Source organism: Ursus americanus, chromosome 4 (genome assembly GCF_024610735.1).
Source record: "Ursus americanus isolate L20-20 chromosome 4, mUrsAme1.1.p, whole genome shotgun sequence".
NCBI lineage: Eukaryota > Metazoa > Chordata > Mammalia > Carnivora > Ursidae > Ursus > Ursus americanus.
Window position 1 is genome coordinate 39,799,860 of NC_142130.1, and position 20,632 is coordinate 39,820,491.

At 38.6% G+C, this 20,632-nt stretch overlaps 1 long non-coding RNA gene across 1 annotated transcript in view; it reads left to right on the forward strand.

The window, feature by feature from the left end:
• LOC148110239 (uncharacterized) overlaps window positions 1–20,632 on the forward strand; it is a 353,763-nt gene that overhangs the window by 31,357 nt on the left and 301,774 nt on the right. The window contains exon 2 of the long non-coding RNA XR_015724202.1: window positions 15,660–15,708. This is a non-coding gene — a long non-coding RNA (uncharacterized LOC148110239). The remainder of the gene's footprint in view (window positions 1–15,659; window positions 15,709–20,632) is intronic.

Consider the following 20,632-nt stretch of genomic DNA (forward strand, 5'->3'; position numbering starts at 1 on the left):
TGGACGGGACTGGAGGAGATAATGCTAAGTGAAATAAGTCAAGCAGAGAAAGACAATTATCACATGGTTTCACTCATCTATGGAACATAAGAACTAGGAAGATCGGTAGGAGAAGAAAGGAATAAAGAAAGGGGGGGTAATCAGAACGGGGAATAAAGCATGAGAGACTATGGACTCTGGGAAACAAACTGAGGGCTTCAGAGGGGTGGGGGTGGAGGAATGGGATAGGCTGGTGATGGGTATTAAGGAGGGCACGTATTGCATGGTGCACTGAGTGTTATACGCAAGTAATGAATCATGGAACTTTACATCAAAAACTAGGGATGTACTGTATGGTGACTAACATAATAAAAAAATATTAAAAAAATAAAAAATAAAAGCCATTAATTCACATGCCAGGTAAACCATGATCAAGTGTTAGTTCCCTCTTGATGTCCTGCGGCACATTGAGCCAAATGCTACAATGTCAAGTTTCAAACACAAAACCCTCATATTTTGAGTTCCCTCTTCCAACTGTCCTAGGAAACATAATCCCAAACCAGAAGCTCCTTTTTCCATTCGAAAATGGCCTGGACAAACCTTCTGTAATAGAGGTCGGACCCCGGCCTCCTGAGAAGGAGCAGACCTGCTTTCTATCCTCCCTCACCTCTCTCTCCCCCTCCTCCCCCTCCCTCACCTCCTTCTCCCTCCTCCCTCTCTCCCACTTCCCTCTCTCCATCACACAGGTACCTCACCAAAACATCCCGCCACTTGGAATTCAGAGCAAAAGTGGTGGCTGCGTAAAGAGGGCAATAAACATAAATGATACCTGTGGGTAATAGGTTTGAAATTGCTGTGTTCCTTGGTAACTGGATATAATTACAAGTACCCTGGATTCCACGGGGCTACGGTGCAATTATCACTCTCATTTCCAGAATAAAAGGGAAGGATTACAACAGTGTTGCCACAATTCAGTAATGTGAGAAAAGGGATCTTACCAGGAAGATATCAGTAGTTCTGCATATTTTTCTCTGTGCTCATTTCACATTGGGAACCTGTGTATTTATAAGTCAAAAAGCACACAAATCTATGTGATTAAACCCATATAAGTTATAATACATCACCATTATAGTAAGGCTACTGCAGGGGTCCTTAGTAAGTTAAAAAAAAAAAAAAGAAGAAGAAGAAGAAGAAGAAGAAGAAGAAGAAGAAGAAGAAGAAGAAGAAGAAGAAGAAGAAGAAGAAGAAGAAGAAGAAGAAGAAGAAGAAGAAGAAGAAGAAGAAGAAGAAGAAGAAGAAGAAGAAGAGTGGGAAAGTAATGAGCGATATGACTGCACTGTAGGCAGTGGGCAGGTTACCATGTATTTTGGAAGTAATTAAAGGCGATTGAGTGATACTTCCCAGCCTAATGAGTGATTCTGCCACAGCCTCGCAGCAGGGAGGCCCCTGTGTGTTACTGCACATTCCCACAGTATTTACTGGGGTAATGAGTGTTATTGCTGTGGTGTGACAGCAGGGTGCACTGCTCGCCGTGTGTCCCTGAGAGCTCTGTCATAATTACAAGGCAGAATGTGATTGCTGTTTTGCTAGACACTACTCATGATCTATTCCTATATTGTTGCATAGTGCTATTTACCAGGGTGTTCACTTTGGACAAACAAGGGAGATGTTTATTTATTTATTTATTTATTTATTTATTTATTTATTTTTTGCTATTGTGGCTTAACACCATTGTTTCTAAATAGGTTATCACATATATGATAGTGAAATTGTTACAGACTTGTAAACACTGATTTGTACACCATGTTTGCCTTCGTTTCTCCTGAGCCTCAGGAGTGGGGTTTCCATTGTAGCTGTGGCGTTGTTCAATCTTACAGGGCAGGCAGCGGGGAGGGTCTGGCAGGAAGGAGAAGGTAGGCCTGTCATGAGGGGTTGTCCTTTACAGTTTAACAGTTAGATTTTTAATCTTCTGCATCCTCATTCCCTTCTTATATTCTAAGAATAGTACCAGTGTATCAATCAAGAGGACATAGAGTCAGCAGAACAAAGACTCCAATCAGTCAATATTTTGATTTGACTTTATATGATGTAGGTACAGAGAACTGTCTTCGCTTCGAGCATTTTGACTTACTGTCCACATCATTGACTAAAATATTCCACTGATTCTTACGTTTTCATTTTGGAATCTGTCACTGTCTCCCCCTTTAATTTTCATTTGAAAAATGTGACCATGTGTAAGACTAGGAAAAGTGCTCTGGGTAGCAGGGTCAGAGTATGCCTTCTGGTCCGGCTCTACCCTTATAGAGATCTCACCTGACCGTCACGCGTGATGGTAAAGGATATGTGTCTTGGTGTTGGACTGCCTGAGGTTATGTCTCAGCTTTACCTCAGGTAAATGTCATAATGTCTCTGAGCCTGTTTCCTCACTTGTGAGAGGGGGGGAATAATAATACCTGCTCATAGGTTTATTACAAGATTTAATGAAAGAAATTATGTCAGATGTTTCCCAAAATGCCTGTACAGAGTACATTGTTATTAAATGTTAGTTTTGATTATTTAACTTGTGGAGTCAATATTATTCGCTCCCTAAGTTTCCTTCTATCTCCCTGAAACTTGGATTCCGTAATGTTTTATATTTGTGGCTATGTCAAAAAAAAAAAAAAAAAAAAAAAAAAAAGGCAGAGAATAGACACGTGCATAGTTAGGCCCACTTCATGACCTACAATATCTTGTTTAGTCAGTTTTCCAGTTTACATATGGGGCTATCAATAAATCTGAATTCTAGCTGGTGGAAATAAGAGAAGAAAGAACCTCAGACTGATCAAATAGGAAGAAAAATCCATCTACCATTACCACTGGCATTTACAGCACTCCATATGGAATTAAAATCAGAAGTATCAGCCAGATGAGAGAAAGCTGTTACGAGGTAAAATCAGTGAGGTTTACAGACTGCTCTTTCTCAGAGTCTGTGTGAAGAGTGTCAAGATTTTAGGTCTCCTCTCAAGAAAGGACTTAAAGGTGAACGACGCCCACCTATCCATCTTTGCCCATGTACTATTTAGTTTCCCTGTAAATTTCTTCAGCTTGAAATTGCTTTATACCATCAGAGATCCTGAGGCTAAAAGTATTTCTCCTGTTGTGACATAACACAGAGAGACTTGGAAGTGAATCTCTCAATAGATAGGCTAGAACTGGAGTCAGTTCCTGGGAATACACTGCAGTAGTTACTGTAGTTGGAAGAGAGAACAGGAGAGTGGAACTTCGGAGTTAGTGCTTTTGTGCAACGCCAGACATTAGGCATTTGATGGAAACTTCACACTTCCATTGAACTAGAACACTTATAGAATGCCTCGGATTTCCCTGCCATTAGTGCCAGAGCTCCCCAAACATGGAAGCCCATGGTGACAGCACATAGCATGAGAACTGAATGTCAGGGGATCCGCCAAAGACACAAATGGGGTAGGGGCGCCTGGGTGGCACAGTGGTTGAGCCTCTGCCTTCGGCTCAGGGCGTGATCCCAGCGTTCTGGGATCGAGCCCCACATCAGGCTCTTCCGCTATGAGCCTGCTTCTTCCTCTCCCACTCCCCCTGCTTGTGTTCCCTCTCTCGCTGGCTGTCTCTATCTCTGTCGAATAAATAAATAAAATCTTAAAAAAAAAAAAAGACACAAATGGGGTAGATCAGAAAGTTAGTAAGACCCAGACATTCTATCCTCAAGCCATGTAGCTATGGGTTTCAGCAGCCCATACTGTATAGTATCACAGTGTGACATATATAATAGCATGTCTATTAATTGTTCAGGAAATCCAATGCATTTATCATTTTAGCTCGTGGATTCTTAACCCTTTTATTGTCTTCATTAGATCCTGGGTAGAGAAGTCAATGGAACACATCAAGATGATAATTGCAGACCAGGTTTCTTAGACGCCAAGATGCCAGGCTTGGTGGCTGTTCTCCCACACATCGTACTTCTGGCGCTCCGCGGCCCCCATGGCCCTGCAAATCTGTTCCCTGCTAATGCTGTGTCCTCCATCATTTCACCGCGGCATGTCCGTCCATCTTTGTGAGCACAGTTTTTTATTCATCAGCGAAACGTTTGGGCCTTTGAAATTGAAATGGATTTCAGTCTTCTTTATATATAAATTATTGATAAATGGAGCCTGGGAGACAAGGAAGAAGCCTGGCATGATTATAGACAGATAGTTTTTAATTTTATGTCTCTTGCAGTGACAGAGAAATTTAGTTTAATAGGAGTAATTTTTCAAAGGAGATGCAATCATGAGGGAGGGGGTGTAGGAAATGGGCTAAGCATACTAAAAAAGAAAGAACTTGTAGGAGACATAGCATGCTTCCATACCGAAAAATTTCCTAGAAGGCCTTCTGTTAAGAAGTACAGGTAGAAATCTTTTGAAAATTGTTTTTATACTTTTGCAGGTATGAACTACAACCCTAAAACCAGATCCTATTATTTTCAAAAAGGCCCACATTACGAACTAAGACAATTTTGTGTCTTTCACATTATTTCAGACTGTCCTAAATTATACAAAGTCTCAAACAGCCTTAATTATGTAGTGTCCCAGACATCATGTAAAAAGGCCATGGGGTGTAGTGGGAAGGTGTCAGGCACGTAGACTGCTGAGTTCCAGCCTAACTGCATCATTTATTAGCTTGCCTTGGGGTGGTCACGTAACCTTCTAGGGTCTCAGTTTCTCCATATGGAAAATGGTGACACTCTTTCTTGCACCAGGCCCATCAGTAGTTTCTGAGGATCAAATGAAGACATTACCATGAATAGTTTCTGATGCTTTTCTTAGCTTAAAAAATCTAAGATTTTCTGAAAAAGAGAAATAATTCTTTCTATAGGTCCATCAGTTACTAATTACTCCATGAGAGCATAGTTAGTTATTATTTTCCCCATATGTGACAAATCCGCTTCGACACCACAAAAATACTTGAGCCCTAGGATGCTTTTCCAGAGTCTATCCTGGGATCTGGAGACTTATGGAGAAAAAAAAGAAAAGAAAAGAAAAAGACCAAGGCTGCATCCCTAAGGACACCTCATTCCTCAGATCTCATTTCTTGTTGAAGGATCTGCATTTTTTATGGGCTCCTATAAAGTTGATAGGACCTCTCTGCCTTGTTGCTGGTTTAGCACGGTGAGCTCTCCCCTGTGTTACTTAGAAGAGTCAAGGATGAAGGGAAGAGCATGCCATTAGGATGGCCAACACAGAAGAAGGAAGGAGAGAGAGGAATGGATTTGCTTTTGTTTAGAAGTGTGAGCACAGCCCTGGGGGGAAGCTCAGCCTGCAGTCCACACGCTTCAGACTTGGCTGTTCGATTGATGGGAAAAAAGTCCCTGCCGATTTTAGTGATCATCACTTAACTGGCGTTCCATATGAATCTTCCTAACACCTTTCATTATGTTCTTACCCTGCTCAAAGCCTTCAATGGCTCTCGCTGGCCTGGCACTAAATCCATCTTTCTGCACTTCTTTCCTCCTTCCGATCTCTTTCCCTCTTCAGTCCATTTTAAGTTTGGATGTGTCTCCTATCAGCTCAATAATATTGCTGGCTTCCGTAGAATGTGAAGCCTGTAACGGAGATAGAGGAGGAAATCCCTGTGTTTCTGGATTGACTGTAACCCTGTAATGTAACACTTGCTTTTGCAATTTTATGCTCTCTTCCGATTTTTGTGAGCATAACTGTGTTCACCATGGATTGTCATTGTTTTTAAATAATAATGTTGTCTTGAACTTCTTGTATACCTGAAGGATCTATCAGCATTAGATTTTGAAGAGGTCTTTGTTGATTGAAACTAAGATGGAAGTTTGGTTGGCAGTGAAGCCATTTTTCTTTCTTTTTTTTTTTTTTAATTTTTTTTATTATATTATGTTAGGCACCATACAGTATATCCCTGGTTTTTGATGTAAAGTTCGATGATTCATTAGTTGCGTATAACACCCAGTGCACCATGCAATACGTGCCCTCCTTACTACCCATCACCAGCCTATCCCATTCTCATTTTTCTGAGTGAAGTTCGCGGAAAGAATTGTCATAGGACATCTTTTCCTGGTCTGCCTACGCCTTCCTTTCCTCTGGCAGCTCAGCATGCATGTGCCCACACGAGGATGCACAAACCTGTGAGGAATGGTTAGTATGAAAGTTCCATTCTGCAGGAGCTGCTACAGCCCATTCCTCTGCTCTGGGCTCCGAGAATCCCTACTGTGATTGACAGAGCCCCACCCAGCACAGGTGTCTGTCTCTAACACCTGACGGCATGCTCTAAGGACTGTAGGACACAACCTAACAACAGTTGAGAAAGACTGAACTTCTGTATGTGACGAGGAGTGCATGGGTTTATCACAAATCACTTAAACATGCTACTAATTACAGACATTGCTTAACACGCATAAAACTGGGCAAAAGATTAATTGCCCCTTGTGTCCATTCTCTATTCTTTTTGTTATTTAGTTTCTGCATATTTTCCTTGGTATAGTCCATTTCTTCTTTTCCCCCTGCTATGTGTGCTGGGATTGGTCAGGACTTTGTGTCGAGGTCTTATTACTATTTTCAGAAAATTCTAATTCTTTATCACAGTTTTACCGAGGAGGCTTTGTTTCCCTCCAATGAGCTCTGTATAATGCTGGCTGTCAGCCTTACTTATTAGGCCAGAAATGACTGTGCTGTGCCCCCGCTCACCCTTTTCCTAATCTGAGGATTCTGGGTTCTAGCCAACAGCATGTAGGCTCTGCTTCCTTTTTTTTTTTTTTTTTTTTTTTTTTTTTCTTATACTAGGTTGGGGTTAGTTGGAATGTGAGCCAAAAACACATGCCTACCACTACATAGATACACACTTCCCCTGTCAAGGTATTAAACAACCCCTCTGCCTCAACTGTGTGGTGGGGGGTGGGCAGGGGTATGGTAGGAATAGGAGGATGCTGTGTAATTACCCCTTGTGGCATTAGATGCACATGTATTGAAAGTAAGTTCCTTGTGAATTGCCAAGGTAAGTTGATTTCCAAGGACTCTCAGACTTTGAATATAGACAAAGCACTTCTCATTACACTGAATACTACTCCTGAGGCTGAATAAAGAAACAGAGACCCAAAGATACTCAAATTTACAAAGAGGAATGTAGGACATTTGGCTCATTGGTAGTTTCAGGTTTAGTTTTAAAATGCAGATGAAAGATACCCCAGGTCCAAATGACACTTTGTAAGCTAAACCAGAGTATAAATTGTGAGCTGTGTCATTTGCTAGCACAGTAACCTATATATAATGCAGCATGTGTATGGAGCCCAGTGAAAGATTGGATCTGACTCAGTAATTTCAAACACAATTGGCCTCTTTCGTTCTTTAATTATCCTCACCAATTTCCAGAACTAACCTTAACTTTAAATTATATAGGCTTCCTCCTTTGGATTTGTGTTACAATTGTAGGCTTATCTAAATGTTAGATGGTGGGGGTTTTTTGTTTTGCTTTGTTTTGTTTTTCTCTTTTTGCTGAATAGAGACATTTGTTCCTGGTTATTATCATCATAATGACCCTGCCAAAAAATAATAATATTAGAGGCCGAGAGGGTCTCCAACCAGGCTATTGTGGGACCCCTGATGCCAGAGCTAGATTGCCTGGCCAAAAATCATATCTCAACATAATTGGCTGCAGTGACAAAAAGAGAGAGTGAGAAATAAAGAAAGAAAAAGTCAGCAGGTCTGATAGGAAGGTTGCAGGCATTTATGTCTAAATGGTCTCCCAATGTACCATTTTGCTCCTAATGACACAGGATTAGGAAGGGAATATAATGAGGTTTTAGAGCCCCCTCTTCTCAGTACCCCCTTTTCTCCCTTATATAGATTTAAGGGTAATAGAGTAAGGATTAAGAAAGGCAAGTTTAAGCAGAAGGCTGAATGTCTTTTTTTTTCCTTTTTTCTTTTTTTTTTTTGGCTTTTTTTTTTTTTTTTTTTTTTTTTACCTTCTCCACTCATATCATAATTAACGTTTTGAATTGTCTCCCTTGAGATGCTGGTTACACCACTCTTCTTCTTCCCATTGCTTACTGCTCCGATATCAGAGCTTGAGGGAGCATCTTGACAAAGAATGAGAGATTTCTAGAAATCGTATGAATTTATCTGGGAATGTCAGTATCCTTTGGAGGCGGGATAGCAATATTTGAGTGTAGCACAAAAGGACACACGGATACTTGCAAAAGGAGATTCAAGGGCTAGGATCTGCGCTCACATGCTTTTCCCCTGCCCTGCTCTTTGCCAGCCAGACTGCTTCTCCCCTTCCTGTATAGCCTTGCTTCCAGCCAAATAATCCATCTGCTGTTCTTCAGCTTACCTTCTCTTTGCTGCGTTTTCCTTTCTCTGCACCCCTCTGGCCCTCTAGGCCTACACTGGTTTTCCCACTCACAGGGCAACAGGACCTGGGCTCACAAGCCCTTCGGGAGGTAGAAGGGCAATTTCTGGGCATTTATTTTAGCATTTGAGGTTAACAAATACTCAATGCCTAAACATAGTATTCTGATTCTTTGGCAACTGAAATACTCTCTTCCTTCATTTTCTCTGTGCACTCTGAACACATGCACACACCCATTATGTATGATATATTCTGTTGGATACCATGGGAATTCGGAAGATGAATTAGATATGTCCCCTTTCCTCACAATTATACTTTAGTAGTTTCTTGCACCATCTGCATAAAAGTGACTGTGAGAGCCATGAAGTGGCTAATGTCCTAGTGAGAGAGTAATATGAAAAAAGCGGAAGGCGGAGGTTGGAGCCACAGGGGTCAGTCCATGCTTAAAATGCAAAATAAGAAGGCAAAGCCAGTGAGAGAGACAGATAAAAACTGGCTAAAATGACAGAAAGGAGATCACAATTATGTACTGCCGGAAAGATCTGAGAACATTGCCAGAAGATGGTGGGCATAACAAAGTGCTGGAGAGGCCAAAGAAAATCACCACCGAGCAAAGGCTGTTGCATTTGGCAATTAGGAAGATCTTTGAAGAAAGGGGTTTTTATAGATAGTGGGAATGCAGCTGTGTTGCACAGGGTTGGAGAGTGTTGAGTGGGGAAATAGACCTGGCCAGTAGATTCTTTGGAGAAGTTTGATGCTGGGGGGAAATAGAGAAGAGGGAATTAATGACAGAGTGAAGCAGTATGCATGCTTTGCTCTGCAGTGTGCTGTGGGTGGGCAGTATGGGAGCTGTGTAAATATGGTCTGGAGGCAGCAGTATAGTGTTACTGTGTGTGTGTAAACAAGGAGGGATGGAGCAGGGAGGGAGGCAGGGAGGGAAAGGAAGAAACAGAATACAAAGGAAGTTGGAGTGGTTGATGGAGCCAGATCCTGGCAGAACTGGAGGGATATGGACTGAAGTAGAAGATATTTATATATTTTGACTATTAGATTTGGAATGAAAAAAATTTTTTTTTCCTTTGAGGAAGAAAAGATCATGAAAGGGCAGTGACGTTTGGAGGGATGGCAAGGCAGCCAGCTAGTGCAAGGCTTTTCCAGACTCCTCAGCTGACAGGTGTGAATCATGCCCTGATCCCCAGGCTTGAGGAGTGCACACTAGGTTTAAAATGCCCATGGTATGGATGCAACAGGCAGTCAGCATGGAAGAATGCCAGGTTAAGGAATGGCTGGAAGGGTCTGTTGAAGTTCTGGAGTACGAATCTTCGAGCAGTTCAGCACAGGGTTAGGCCTCCTTCTCTCATAATAAGTGACCAATAGTTGTGTGTACATGGCCAAGGGATGAGCAAACTCAGAGTCCTGGAGTATTATTCAATAAATGGGTATTCTAAGTACCTGCAGTGTATTCCAGACACTGCAATGGGCTCTGTGATTTTCTTATGCCAGCCACATCAGATAACATTAATCCTGTTTAATCGACAGGAAATTTGACCTGGAGAGTTATAGTAACTTGCCTCAGATTAGACATCTGGTAGATAACTGAGGCAGGGTAGCACAGAATCTTAGACCATGGAGCGTAATTACCGAGGTTTGAATCCCAGTTCTGTTATGTCAACTTGGTCAAATTCCTTAACCTCCCAGAATACTAGTTTCTCTATCTGTAGTATGGAGCTAATAATATTACTTCTTTGCTTTATACAAGATTAAATGTGTCAACACATGTACATCACAGCAGTACTCGACTTATTTTAATATTGGCTTTTAATATTTTAATATTAGCTATTACTATCATCATCATAATTCTGATTTTCCAAAGTTAAAATTCAGTTTTATTGTTTTTTACTTTACCGTAATTCCCAAGCTGTGTCTACAAACCATAAATTAACTAAGGTGTTATCAGGTAAACAAGAACACGATAGCTATAAAAACTCGCAAAATAGATGTAAGATCAAATTTATCAAACTTCTTTACTACAAATGACTTAGAACCTCTAATAGGTTAATACCTACTAGGGACTTCTAATATGGAATATCACAAAACCACTACTTAGCTAAAATCTATACAGAAATTGTTTTTCCTTTCAAAACACCAACATTTTGAGAATTATTATTTTCCTATGGAACATACTGCAAATACATATTTGCAGTATGTTCCATAGGAAAATAATAATTCTCAAAAATATATTATTCTGCACTTCGACCACTAAAGAGAACAGTTTTGAAAGAGCAATCTGTGCTTGGCCCAAGTGGGGCTTACAGGAGAAGCAAAGGGAGAAGGCAAAATCAGAGAAGGACTGGTGACCTTCTGAGGATTGTCAGGGTTTGGGGGAGTCAGGCTCACAATAGGGCAAGGAGTGGATTCAAGGGATAGTAAACAGTAGGAGAGGGAGGTGAGAAGGCGGGAAATGATAAAACAACAATATCAACCTTGGAGGCAGACCCATTGTCCATAATGACAAGTTCCTTATGTGAGTTATTGTATGTCTCTCAATTTTAAAGGAGGTAGAATTCACTGGAGTTGAAAAGGCCAAGAAAGTATGAGATCAGAGTTCCAGATGGTTCATCATATGGATATTGGTGCATTATGTACAGCTATTATTTTATACTTTTATAAAAATAGAAGGAGGGAAAGAGGGGTTTGGCTGTATAAACCTAACTAAAAAAACAGCATTTGAATGTTATTGATTATTATAATGAAGATAAAATAAAACATATTCCTTTTTTTTTTTTGCGACTTTTCCTTTTCTTTAAGCAGTTCTTTCTTTCTTTCTTTCTTTCTTTCTTTCTTTCTTTCTTTTTTTTTTTTTTGATTCTAGGGTAATTTTTTTTTTTAATTGAAGGGCCATATTTGAGAGCATTTGAAATTATATTATTATTTGTATGACACTGTATGATACAAAACAAAGATGTTGGTAGTTATGTGGAGAGTTTGGGATGCAGATATTAGACTATTCTCAATTATCTGAGATTATTTTAATGAATAGAGTAAGGGATGAAACTGAAAGGAGTTACCTTATTTTTAGGTTAATCTCTTATAAACATAAAAAGGGTTTGCGAGCCGGAGACAAACAGGACAACTTTATGTTTTAACCCCTGAAACTAACAATCACCCTAGAAACCTGAAGGAATGTTTGAGAAATTCCAGCTTTGCGTTATTTTGGTAGATGTGCCTATTGACCAGATTTGCTATCAATACATTTAGTAGAAAAGCAAATAAACAAGCATGGGCATAATCTCCAAAAGCTATAGAATTTAGAATTGCCAGGTATTTATTGAAGTATACCAAAAGTGAAAGTTCCATTAGCCATAATGACCGTTCCTTTCCTATCTTCCAATGCTTTACTCATCGTATGCCAACTTTGGGCCAAATCCTGGGCTGGACACTGAAGATTGAAAGATGCATACAATATACCTTCGATGCAAAGATGCATACAATTTTTAAGGAACTCAAAATTCAATGGGGATTTAAGTCTGCCTTAATCCTCTCTCCATTTATCGAATGCTTTCTATGTATCAGGAAAAGTTCTAGGAATCTGAAATGCTCGTTAGTGGTACTTATAAAATATTGTAAAGGTTAAAACTCAGGTGTAAAACACTTAAGGGACAAGAGAACGAATGCCTAAATTAACCTTGGAAAACCAAAAAACTTGACTTTTAGAGTTGCAGAAAGAGTTTAAGTAAAAATACAGAGAGGTCAAAGAGCGAGATATATTTAGGGAACTTCCTGCTGTTGTGTGAACCTGGAGCAAAGGCAGACAGGATAGGAAGTGACGAGAGATGGTGGCGGGTGTGGGGCTAAATGTATTGGGAATTGGCCAAAGCGTGCTATCTTTAGAGAAGAACGGTAAGTAAGAATTGAATTCAAAATAAGTCAAAGGGACGCGGAAAGGCTGAGGGGAAAAGGAAGCACACTGAGAACTACATGAAAAAAGAGGGGCTGCAGAATGGGAGGGTTATATAAGTGTGTACATTAACTGTATATGGAAGGTCGAGAGCAGACACACAGGAGAGACAGATGCATTTCAGGGTCGTAGACAAGGGCAGAGACAGGCCTTGAAATCCAGAGTAGAGGTTTTGCTTCATGAAGTGGGTGGCAAGGAACCATTAGTGTCATGAGAAGAGGTACAGTGGCCCTGAAGTGTGTTCTCAGTGAACTACTAAGATCCTTTCCTTTTGTCCTATGAGTATTTCACGGGAGCACCTAACTGGGCCTGAGGAATTTGACAGATCAGATATCATTCAAGCCATCCCTCGGGAGAATCCAAACAAACCCCAGGGACTGACGCTATTCTTTAAATAACATTAAAATCGGTTTGTGTCAACTAGGGAATTAATGAGCAATTAAGGTGTCCATTCCGACACAATTGCCCTTGTGTAATGGTTAGTATGTTACGCACTGTGATGTACCACAGTATTGAATTTTCAGCACGAAAATGTTCAGGACAGCAGTAGCCAATGAAAGAGATTTTCCTCCATAAAATTATCGGGGGGGGGGAAGTATCCATTTCTCTAATTATTCTTAACAAATGTTTTAACCCAGGCTTGAAAATAAGCCTTTCCTCTACTGGCGTAAGATGAATAGTTATTTATTTACCCTGCATGGAAACGAACTGCTGATATTTTGTTTTTTTGGGTTTTTTTTTTTTTTTGAAAGATTTATTTATTTATTTTAAAGTTTTAGAGAGAGAGAGCACACAGGTGAGAGAAGGGTCAGAGGGAGAGGGAGAGAAAGAATCTCAAGCCGACTCCCCTGCTCAGCATAGAGCCCAATGCAGGACTTGATCTCAGGGTCCTGAGATCATAACCTGAGCCAAAATCAAGAGTTGGACACTCAACCAACTGAGCCACCCAGGTGGTGCTTTTTAAATAATAGATAAGGGAAGAATGATCCTCATCCTCTGCCCCCCCCCAAATAAATATGTGGATCCCCCTCTCTCTATGTGTGTGTGTGTGTGTGTGTGTGTGTGTGTGTGTGTGTATACACATATATGCATGTATTTCAAGGCTAAGATAACATTCAAATAACCATTGCTTTTCAGCTTCAGGCTTATGGAGACACACAGTAAATAAAGTAATTTATTTCTGTGGATGAAAAAGGAAATAGCTACCCATGGTTCTGAGTTAGGCTTCTCCTTATGATCTAGCCATTTCTCAGCAGGTGAGGCCCTTGCTAACCAACAGAAAAACCACATGATGTTGTCAGTAATACAATGGGCTTTCAGTATTTTAGATGAAAGCAAGAGTCATTGGTTAATGGTCTCATAGAGAGAGAATTATGGTAATAGATGTAGAGTAGTGCACCTCCCAGGTACTAACCTGAAGTACTGATACCTAGCACTGGATAAGGTCTATTTCATGAACCAACACAGATTTCTGCAGCCAATCCTTAGAAGGTGGTAAGGGTACCTGAAGGCATGCTGTACGGATTTATCGTAGAACAAGTCAAATGTGACTCACTTTGACCTAAAAAAAACATATCTGTTAAAATGTATGTAGTGGATCAAAAAATTAATGCTGAAATACTTCAGAAAACATTCTTCAAAATTAACATCATAAAAACTACATAAGATTAAAAGAAAGGTACTATGTGCATGTGTGTTCAATCATTAGACGATTAGATATCCAAAGTCCCAGATGCTATCGTAGCCCTGCCTTGCATTGGTTTACACAGTGTATTTTGCTGGGTTCTAAGCTTTTATTATTAATTAGCCATACACATCTTTCTTAAAATTGAAAAAAAAAGGGGGGGGATTTAGTCTTTATGTAGAACTTGCTAGAAGCTAGTTCAGGTAAAAAGGCTCTGTGGGGGAGGGGGGTGGGGAGAAGAATGTGTTAGTAATTTGTTCCAGTTACTATGTTAAATACAAAATGATTTGAGAGGCGAGCATCTCTATGTGTCCTCAGTGCCTAGAAATTTAGGCCAGTTTAAAGAAACAAGGAAAAAGTAGCCTGTAACTATTCTGTCTGCCATTCTAAATCTTCTCTTACCTCTTTGCCCAGTAGAAGAGGGAATAAAGACAAGATAAGTCTCTCTAAAAAGACGGAATGGAAGAGAACATAGAAATTTAATATCTGCCTAGTATTTTGCTAGGCTGCCTCAGTCTCCCTGAAAAAAGATTCGACAAAGTTAGCAACAACTGTGTAATTGGCTAGGAAATTGCGCAAATGCTTTTATTAGTAACACTTGCATAAACTGGCCTTGCATCATATATCTTAAGAGCTAAAAGTTCTTTGTTCTTCTTGCTCCTTCCCTTCACTCTGTAGAAATAAGGTCTGCTCTGAGCAGGTTGGCAGGTGCACGCTTGTCTCCCCTATTTCAGTGGTAGAAGACTGGAGGGACTTGATTTCAGATGCAATAGGAACTCCTACAGTAACTACTCCAAGCTTGCATGGAGCTGATTTCTTTCACTGTCATCTGTATATTGGCTGACTTTTAAAAGCGATTGATAATATTTATGGCTAATGCCCTCTCCATCAGTATTTTTAGGATTTATGAACATATGAGGTCATTTACTTTTTCGATTTCTAGGAGACTAAAGGGTAGCCTTAAAATTAAACTATTAACATTACAAACTCCATGTCTTGCTAAACCTGTTTTGTGCCCACTCTGAAAATCAGTAAAGGGGGTCCCTGGGTTGTTCAGTCGGTTAAGCATCTGCCTTCGGCTTAGGTCATGATCTCAGTGTCCTGGAATCGAGTCCCACATCAAGCTCCCTGCTCAATGGGGCCTCTGCTTTTCCCTCTCATACCCTGCTTGTGTGCACACACACTCTCTCTCTCAAATAAATAAATAAAATCTTTTTAGAAAAGAAAATAGATAATGGGGCAAAACCTATTTTAAATATCAACAAAATGGAAAAGTGCGACAATGCGGAATCCCGATAAGGCCTTCTGAGGGCCATAAATAATCCAGGTCATTTGAACACAGAAAATTCTTTAAGAAAACTGAGTCTGTGCAGGATTCTCTTGCTGAGTCCATTGAAGATACTTAGTTTCTATCACTGTGAATTACGTCTTCCTCTCTTTTCAGTTTCACTGAGGATTGTGCTAATATGGAGACTCTTATACGTATTACATAAAATAAACACCTTATTTCTGTACATTTTCCTCTTGCATTGGATAAAGACACTAACAGCTAAAAGAAATTTATTTTCTCCTTCTCTTCTTTCCTGACTTGTCATCTTGGAGTGTATTAAAAATATGTCTTCACTATTACCCTTTCTTATTTATTGTTTTAATCTCTCTTTTTCTTTTTCTTTCCTCCAGGTAAGTCTGCTGCTTTTTAAATCTTACCAGAATGTCCTTTAGAAGAATGGTGAGTACGTCTCTCCGATAATATGGTTCCATTTTCCAGGGTACAAAGAGATTATCTTTTTTTAAATTTTTTTCTTAAAGCGGCATTTGGTATCAGCCCATTTCTTGGCTTTTATCCGTTAACACTAAAAAACACTTGGTCATGAGTGAGGCGGCAATCGTCTATTTTGATGCTTTGATGGATCCTTGTTACTTTGGGTTTTCAGAGTGTTGTTTTTAAGACTTCCTAGAAAATTGGGAGTGTGCTCGCGTGTGTCATATGTTAGAGAGAGGCTGCCCCACTTCTAGTGGACATTGAATTTTGGGTGGTCAGAGATCACAGATGGTCTGTGTCTGGTTTGGAGAATTAAAGAGAATCAGATTTTAGAACCCAGCAGGTAAATATTGGTCCAGTGGCGTTAAACGACAGAACCTTTTCATGCAACATTCCACACCAAAGGAACGGAAGGAACTGTGACAGTGAAAATGAGAAGCAAGAGTTCACAAAACCTGACTAATTGGTTTAGTGCTTCCGAAGGAAGAATATTGGCACTGCAGTCTTCAGTGCTGGAATTAGCTTCATGGTCCATTAAAAGAAGCACAAATTTAGCTTTGTATATTGCAGCCCTTCGTATTCAGAGATGATGCAAGTAGCAAGGAATTTTGATTCATCTTCCTTAAGATGAGAGTGTGCATAGTATAAGAGACTGAAATTATGACTTCTTACTGTTGTCAGCTATTTTATTTCGTGTCCTTGGTTTCACTGTTGTATTGTACATAATTACACTTATACTAGACTCATATTCTGTGCTTTTCCAGGAGACCATTTCAAAACCTTTTTTCATAAGATTGAACACTTGTTTGATGGCACTAAAATGAAATAACAAGCACATGAAAGGAGATTTAGTCAAGACCATGAGAAACAGAATAAGAGAGTTTCAATTCTCAAGCTTTTAGCCAGAAGTCTCTTTAAAAAAACAAATTAAAAAAAAAAACAAAAACGAAAACCTTAACATTTAAGTGCTAGGACATGGTCTTTATATTACATGTTATTATGCTATCAAGTCACATATATTTGATAATAACTCCTTCCAGTAACTCAATTAAAGAAAAGTCACCAAACAGTGTATAGACTTCTCTGCATGTAACTCTTTAAAATAACTTTGAATAGGAAATGCAAGAATTAACTGGAATATGTGCTCTATTATTTCGGTCTCTTGAATTCTTAAACAATTATTTTGCTGACACCCACCACAAGATCATCTCTTTCACTTAAATTTTTCTTTCAGTATGATTTAGGCCTTTTTCTGTGGCAAGGAATAGAAAATTCAATGCAACTGGTTCAGGCAAAAAGGAAATTTGTGGGATTATGTCACTAAAAAAAAAAAAAAAAAAAAAAAAAAAAAAAAATCTAGGGATAGATCTTGTCAGGCACAGCTCTTAGCAAATGTTTAAAGAACCTCCCCAGGACCTGGTTACTTTGTTTCAGTATCTCAAATGCATTACTTCTGTTGGCTTCTTGGTTTCCATAAACTCAGTTTGAAATCCCATGGAGAAAACAAAGAGAGTAACTCTGTGGGTAGTCACAGCCAGAGACCCACTGCATCTCATTGACTCTGATTTTGGTCTTGAACATGTCTCTGATAGGAATGCAGTGAACAAACTGACATAGGTCTAAGTTATATGCTTTATCCCTGGTTCCCAGGGGTTAGGTGGAACCTCGCCAATCTCAGGGGCAAAATGAAAAAGGGATAGATTCCCAAACTGCTGGTATCATCACTAAGGTGAACAGATGCTGAGAAGCCAGGAAACAAATTAATAAATACCCACTCCATCTTCTTTATTACTGTATTTTTTTTCCTTTGGAAAAAGATTCTCTCTCCTTCTTGAGATGATGTAGTGAACTTGACTAGTCCTGCTCCAGTAAAACTGGCTGCCAGTGAACAGGTATCCATGAGGTAGTGAGATGGGGCTGTGGCAGCTTCTGGGATTTCTTCTGTTTGATCCAAAGTTGAGGGAACAAGCCTGGGACAAGAAATGCTAGGTAAAAGCATTATATTTTAATCAAGTTTACTTCCCTCCTCTACCCTTCTTTGTACGTTTTATTTGTTCACTAAGCACAGTGAGAAAACAGTGTTGAGACTTGGTTGTACTACTGATGTCTTTCTTGTTTTAAAGATAAAGTCATTACATACAAGAGCATTGTGCATGGGATAGAGCATCCAAAGGTTTAATTTATTTCACATATGAAAGCTCACTTAAAAGAATAGCTTTCTTCTGAACACACAGCACTTATTAACTCCTGAATTGTCCACTTTAACGTCCTTAAATAATTATCAGTTTCCTTTCCCTGCTTATATTAACAGTTTAATATGGGTTGATGGAAATAGTTTTTTCAAATGAAGGAGAAATTGAATATCTTAAATTTCTTTGGAATCCTATGGAGGTCACAGATTGTGGCCAGAGACCCTGGAGTTGTACAGCACCAAAATCTTGGAGGCAATGATCCAGACTGCAGATTTTAATCCCAAAGTGCTCAGGATGCCACTAGGAAGAAAGATTGTTTTGTTTAAAATATAAACTATTGCTGCTTAGAGAATTAAGCTGTGAACCAATTCCTGAAAATATTGTAGACCTTAGCGGAGAGCATCTGTCTAGATTTGGGCAGTCTAGTTGATGAAATTAGACATTTTTATATCATTTCTGAACATTGTTCATCTGAATGAAGCCAAACTACTCAGTACAAGGCCTTCGTCAAGTACTTTCTGAAAGACCATTTACTTGCTCAGATGTAGATTATTCAAGTTTTGTTAAATCTTTTTTTCTTTTTTAAAATTTAACATTTATTTTGAATATAGGAAAATAATACCAAGAGTCATAATGTAATTGTTATGTTAATAGGTTTAAACTCATTTACTGCATTAGTATTTCTTCCACTTAAGGTGCTATACAGTGTATTTTCCAAAAGAAAGATAACTTTGTGAAACAAAAGACACATGCTCTACAATTTCTTATTAGCTGTAAGATTATTAAAATACATCAGCAGTAATGATTCTTTTTGAGAACTATTCATCTTTCCATCCCCCAAAGCACCTTAAACCAAGTTTTACACATAGAAGATACTCTGTATTCTTAATTGTTGAGTAAAGTACCAAAAAAATGAATGAATAAATAACTAACTTTTTGCAAGACTTATTTTTCGTACATAAATCTAATATAAAATTTGAGAAAACTTGAAAATATAAAAATAAAATTTTGTGTGTATGTGTGGATTTTCTCATCATAAAATTATGTATTCAAATGATAAGATTCAGTAGCAACTCTTCTTGAAAAAATATAACTTAGGCTATAAGGAGAACAAAGTAATTAGAACAGCTATAAAAATAGCTGATGAAATTAAAAGCAGGCAAGAAAAATCAGAGGTCTGTCTGAACCATTTTAAATGCATATTTTCTGCCTTTTACAGCTCGTATTGGTCATAAGCACCCACCGTTCTCTTGTTTCAAGGGCTCATTTTTCCCTTGCTCACTTCACATTCAATTTCTAAATACATGTGAAAGAGTTGGTAGGAGTGCCACAGTGTTTATAATATGCTTAGAAAGTAACAAAATTTCCTGAGACACAGACTTGAATTTTACATGAATCTCATCTAGTAGCCTTTCAAGGTTACTGGCACATGTTTATTGTTATCTTTTTTCTTTAAGAATAAATGTTTAAGGGGCTTATCAGTAGTCTGTACAGTATATGAATTTACAGAAGTTTTAATAGACATATATCATGATTTTATTTGTCATTTGTGTTGCAAATTCTTTTGCTTGACAGAAGCCCAGCATAGCTCAAGTTCCTGGAGAGTTTAACAGTCCATTTTTGCCTGTGTTCCAGCCTATACAAGGGTTTAGTGTTTAGATGTCGGAGTAAGAATTGATCATACTCAGAAGATGTGGAGAAATATGTCACTAAGTTGATAAATTTTAATGTAATGTCCCTTATTTAAAATGTTAAAAGAAAAAAAATTCTATATCCAGGGAGTTCTATATCTAGTGGAACCTAGAATTCTATATCCAATAAAAATATCCATTAAAAGTGAAGGAGAAATATTTTTCTTTTTCAGACAAACAAAAACTGAGGGAGTTCATCACCAGTGCATCTTTTTGCAAGAACTATTAAAGAACTTTCTTTAGGTAGAAGGAGAATGATGCAGGTCAGAAACTTAGATCTACGTAAAGAAAGGGAGACTATTAGAGAAGGAAGAAATGAAAGGAAAATATAATCTTTTATTTTTCTTACTTATAATTGATCTAAAAAACTATGTGTTTAAAGTCATAATAGTAACAATGCATTGAGTAATTACGGCATATGGATAAGTAAAAAGTCTGATAGCAGTATCACAAACGATAAGAGAGAGGAAATAGGTGTGCAGGTGGAATAGTATTGTTTCAGAGTAGAGTTAGTTAAAAATATGTGTGTCTAGGACACCTGGGTGGCTCAGTCAGTTAATCGTCTGCTTTGGTTCCCGTCATGATCCTGGGATCTAGCCCTGCATTGGGCTCTCTGCTCTGTGGGGAGTCTGCTTCTCTTCCTTGCTCTCTCACTCTTTTAAATAAATAAATAAATAAATAAATAAATAAATAAATAAATAAATAAATCTTAAAAATATATATGTGTAAACTATAGAGAAACCACTAAAATTTTTAGTTTTAAGTATAATTGAAATTAAAACTAGAGAAGGCAGAGGAGAAGGATCCTCTGACAATAAAGAGAAAACCATTAAAATCATGGTTGATATTAATCCAAATACGTCAATAATCACTTTAAATGTGGATGGCCTACATATATCAATTAAAAGACAAAGATTTCCAAAATGGATAAATAAACAAAAGACAACTGCATGTTGTCTGCAAGAAACTCATTATAAAAATAAGGACTCTGATAAGTTAAAAGCAAAG